The sequence below is a fragment of the Colobus angolensis genome, unplaced genomic scaffold (assembly GCF_000951035.1).
Source record: "Colobus angolensis palliatus isolate OR3802 unplaced genomic scaffold, Cang.pa_1.0 Scaffold111, whole genome shotgun sequence".
NCBI lineage: Eukaryota > Metazoa > Chordata > Mammalia > Primates > Cercopithecidae > Colobus > Colobus angolensis.
In genome coordinates this window covers 8,982,394-8,987,821 of record NW_012112142.1, presented here as the reverse complement: position 1 = coordinate 8,987,821, position 5,428 = coordinate 8,982,394, and positions in this window count along the sequence as shown.

Below are 5,428 nucleotides of genomic sequence, written 5' to 3'. Positions count from 1 at the left end.
CATTCTAACTGGTGTGAGATGGTATCTCATTGTGGTTTTGATTTGCATTTCTCTGATGGCCAGTGATGACAAGCATTTTTTCATGTATCTGTTGGAGAGACAATTATTCTAAGTGAAGTAACTCCAGAATGGAAAACCAAACATCGTATGTTCTCTCTCATAAGTGAGAGCTAAGCTATGAGGATGCAAAGGCATAAGAATGACACAATGGACTTTGGGGACTCAGGGAGAAAGGGTGGGAAGGGGTTGAGGGATGAAAGACTACAAATTGTGTGCAGTATATACTGCTTGGGTGATGGGTGCACCAAAATCTCACATATCACCCCTGAAGAGCTTACTCATGTAACCAAACAACCCCTGTTCCCCAATAACCTATAGAAATAAAAAATTAAAAACTAAAAATAAAATAAAGGAAATAGAACATTTTCAATACTCTCAGTAATTTCTCTCTTGCTCCTTTTCAGTTAATAACTATCTTTGCATTGATGTAATTACTACTCTGACTTCTAACACTATTGATTAGTTTTGTCTGTTCCTGAACTTCCTATGAACCAAATGATACATTATGAACTCTTTTGTGTCTGGTTTTCTCTCCATACTCAACATGAAGTCTGAATCCTTCATTCAGGTTGCTTTTGCATAGAAAGCAGAATTTTCTTTTATATTATTACCGTGGTTATCAGGCTGATTCAGCACCCTTTATTGAAAAGACCACCTTTTGCCCACTGAATTGCTACAGAAGCTTTGTCACAAATCAAGTGACCATGTAGTATGTGGGTCTTGCTGAACTCTATTCTGTCCCCTTTTCTACTCCTCTTTTGTGCCAGTACCATATTGTTCTGATTTTGCATCTTTGTTGTAGAGTGAAACTTCTTTCTCCTTTGTTTTTTCAAGGTAGCATTTGATATTTTACATCTTTGAGGCAGGAGGTAGAGATGCCCTCTCACCTATTAGTTTTATAATAAGGTTTTTAATTTCCCCCAAAAGAATGTCCTGGAATTGCATTAAATCCTTAAATCTTTTGGGGAGGAAGTGAAACCTTAACAACATTGCATTTTCCAATCCACTAACACAGTATCTTACTCTATTTAGTTTGGTCCTTTTTGGTTTCTCTCATCAATATTTAGTAATTATTTATGCAGAAGTCTTCCTCATTATTTGTTAGATTTATGCTATTGAATGTGGCTTGTTTACTTTAAATTTTCAATTGTTTATTTTTATATAGAAATACAATGTTTTCATTTTGATTTTATATCTAGTTATCTTTCTAAAATTCACATTAATTCTAATAGTTTTATGGATTATTTTGCATGTCCAATGTACATAATCCTGTTAGTCTGTAAATAATGCTAGATTTATGTTACATGTATGTGCGTGCACACACGCACACACACACTTGCTTGTTTTGCACTGTCTAGAACCCGCAGTAATATGTTTAATAAAGTGATAGCAGTAGACACATTTTATCAAATAAGACAGTTGTATTTCTAGTTATGAGAAACTTTATCATGAAAGGTTGTTAAATTTTATCAAGTGCTTTTCCTGCTGCTATAGCAAGTATGATATCATTTTCCTCTTTTTATCAATAAATATTATTTACATACTTCTATTTTTGAGTTCTGTTTTTTATTTTTTTCTGGAAAAGATTAAGATGAGGTATTTTTGAATTTTAAAATGACATTTTATTCTAGAGTGAAGCCAATTTAGACATAAGGTATCAGTTTTTATACATAGATTCAGTACGCATATATTTTAAGATTTATGAATTTACATGTATAAGAGCTAATGCTCTGTTATTTCTCTCTTTTTTTTTTTTTTGAGATGGAGTCTCACTCTGTGGCCCAGGCTGGAGTACAGTGGCCAGATCTCAGCTCACTGCAAGCTCCGCCTCCCAGGTTCACGCCATTCTCTCGCCTCAGCCTCCCGAGTAGCTGGGACTACAGGCGTCCGCCACCATGCCCGGCTAATTTTGTTTTTGTATTTTTGGTAGAGACAGGGTTTCATCACGTTAGCTAGGATGGCCTCCATCTCCTGACCTCGTGATCTGCCCTCCTCAGCCTCCCAAAGTGCTAGGTTTACAGGCATGAGCCACCGCGCCGGGACTATTTCTCTTTTTTACACTCTCTTTTCAGGTTTTGTTAGCAAGGTTTTATTGTATTCATAAATAGAAAGCTTTTTCAATAATCTGAGTTTGTGTAAGATTGAAATTAATTATTTCTTAAATGTTGAAAAAGTTTACAATAAAATCATCCAGACCTGACATTTTCTTTGTAAGAAATGTTTTAATTTCTTTAAATTATGGATTCAACTGGATTTCACAGATATAACTTCTTTATCAAAGTACAATTCAGTTTTCTTTTTTTTTAAATTATACTTTAAGTTCTGGGGTACATGTGCAGAAGGTGCAGGTTTGTTACATAACTATACATGTGCCATGGTGGTTTGCTGCACCCATCAACCCGTCATCTACATTAGGTGTTTCTCCTAATGCTGTCCTTTCCCTACCCCCCTACCCCCTGACAGGCCCCAGTGTGTGATGTTCCCCTCCCTGTGTCCATGTGTTCTCATTGTTCAACTCCCACTTATGAGTGAGAACATGCAGTGTTTGGTTTTCTGTTCTTGTGTTAGTTTACTGAGAATGATGGTTTCCAGCATCATCCATGTTGCTGCAAAGGACATGAACTCATCCTTTTTATATGGCTGCATAGTATTCCATGGTGTATATGTGCCACATTTTATCTATCATTGATGGGCATTTGGGCTTGTTCCAAGTCTTTGCTATTGTGAAGAGTGCCGCAATAAACACACATGTGCATAGGTCTTTATAATAGAGTGATTTATAATCTTTTGGGTATATACCCAGTAATGGTATTGCTGGGTCAAATAGCATTTCTAGTTCTAGGTCCTTGAGGAATCACCACACTGTCTTCCACAATGGTTGAACTAATTTACACTCCCACCAACAGTGTAAAAGCACTCCTATTTCTCTACATTCTCTCCAGCATCTACTTTTTTCTGACTTTTAAATGATCGCTATTCTAACTAGCATGAGATGGTATCTCATTGTGGTTTGATTTGCATTTCTCTAATGATCAGTGATGATGAGCTTTTTTTCATATGTTTGTTGGCTGCATAAATGTTTTCTTTTGAGAAGTGTCTGTTCATATCCTTCACCCACTTTTTGATGGGGTGGTTTTATTCTTGTAAATCTGTTTAAGTTCTTTGTAGATGCTGGATATTAGTCCTTTGTCAGATTGATAGATTTTCTAAATTTTTCTCCCATTCTGTAGGTTGCCTGTCCACTCTGATGATAGTTTCTTTTGCTGTGCATCGTATTGGAAGTTCTGGTCAGGACAATCAGGAAAGAGAAAGAAATAAAGAGAATTCAGGTAGGAAAAGAGGAAGTCAAATTGTCTCTGTTTGCAGATGACATGATTTTATATTTAGAAAACCCCACTGTTTGATCCTAAAATCTCCTTAAGCTGATCAGCAACTTTAGCAAAGTCTCAGGATACAAAATCAATGTGCAAAAACCACAAGCATTACTATACACCAATAACAGACAAACAGAGAGTCAAATCGTGAGTGAACTCACATTCACAATTGCTACAAAGAGAATAAAATACCTAGAAATACAACTTACAAGGGATGTGAAGGACATCTTCAAGGAGAACTACAAACCACTGCTCAAGGAAATAAGACAGGGCACAAACAAATGGAAAAACATTCCATGCTCATGGATAGGAAGAATCAATATCATCAAAATGGCCATACTGCCCAAAGTAATTTATAGATTTAATGCTATGCTGATCAAGCTACCATTGACTTTCTTCACAGAATTGGAAAAAAAACTACTTTAAATTTCATATGGAACCAAAAAAGAGTCTGTGTAGCCAAGACAATCCTAAGCAGAAAGAACAAAGGTGGAGGCATCAGGCTACCTGACTTTAAACTACACTACAAGGCTATGGTAACCAAAACAGCATGGTACTGGTACCAAAACAGAGATATAGACCAATGGAACAGAACAGAGGCCTCAGAAATAGTACCACACATCTACAACCATCTGATCTTTGACAAACCTGATGAAAACAAGCAATGGGGAAAGGATTATCTATTTAATAAATGGTGTTGGGAAAACTGGCTAGCCATATACAGAAAGCTGAAACTGGATCCCTTCCTTACACTTTATATAAAAATTAACACAAGATGGATTAAAGACTTAAACATAAGACCTAAAATCATAAAAACCCTAGAAGAAAACCTAGGCAATACCATTCAGGACATTGGCATGGGCAGACTTCATGACTAAAACACCAAAAGCAATGACAACAAAAGCCAAAATAGACAAATGGGATCTGATTAAATAATCTATTTCTTTTTTTAAAAAAAAAAAACTTTTATTTTAGGTTCAGGGTTACATGTGCAGGTTTATGTCACACATAACAAACCCCTGTCATGTCATAGGAGTTTGTTGTACAGATTATTTTGCCACACAGGTACTAAGCCCAGTACCCAATAGTTATCTTTTCTGCTCCTCTCCTCCTCCCACCCCCCACCCACAAGAAGACCCCAGTGTGTGTTGTTCCCTTCTTTGTGTTCATGAGTTCTCATCATTTAACTCTCACTTTTAAGTCAGAACATGTGCTATTTGGTTTTCTGTTCCTGCATTTTTTTGCTAAGGATAATGGCCTCCAGCTACATCCATGTCCCTGCAAAGGACATGATCTTGTTCTTTTTTATGGTTGAATAGTATTCCATGGTGTATATGGAATTTTCTTTATCCAGTCCAACATCAATGGGTATTTAGGTTGATTTCATGTCTTTGCTATTGTGAGTAGTGCTGCAATGAACATACATGTGCATACATTCCTTTTTTATGTTTATTTTTTGAGATGGAGTCTCTGTCACCCAGGCTGGAGTACAATGGCACAATTTTGGCTCATTGCAACCTCCACCTCCTGGGTTCAAGCAATTCTCCAGCTTCAGCCTCCTGAGTAGCTGAGATTACAGGCACATACCACCACACCCAGCTATTTATTTATTTATTTATTTTGTATTTTTAGTAGAGACAGGGTTTCACCATGTTGTCAGGCTGGTCTTGAACTCCTGACCTTGTGATCCACCTGCCTTGGCCTCCCAAAGTGCTGAGATTACAGGCATGAGCCACCATGCCTAGCCATATGCATGCATCTTCATGGTAGAATGATTTGTATTCCTCTGGGTATATACCTAGTAATGGGATTGCTGGGTTGAATGGTAGTTCTTTTTATATAGGTTTTTGAAGAATCACCACACTGCCTTCCACAATGGTTGAACTAATTTACATTCCCACCAACAGTGTGTAAGTGTTCCCTTTTCTCCACAACCTTGCCATGATCTGTTATTTTGTGACTTTTTTTCTTTTTCTTTCCTTTTTTTTTTTTTT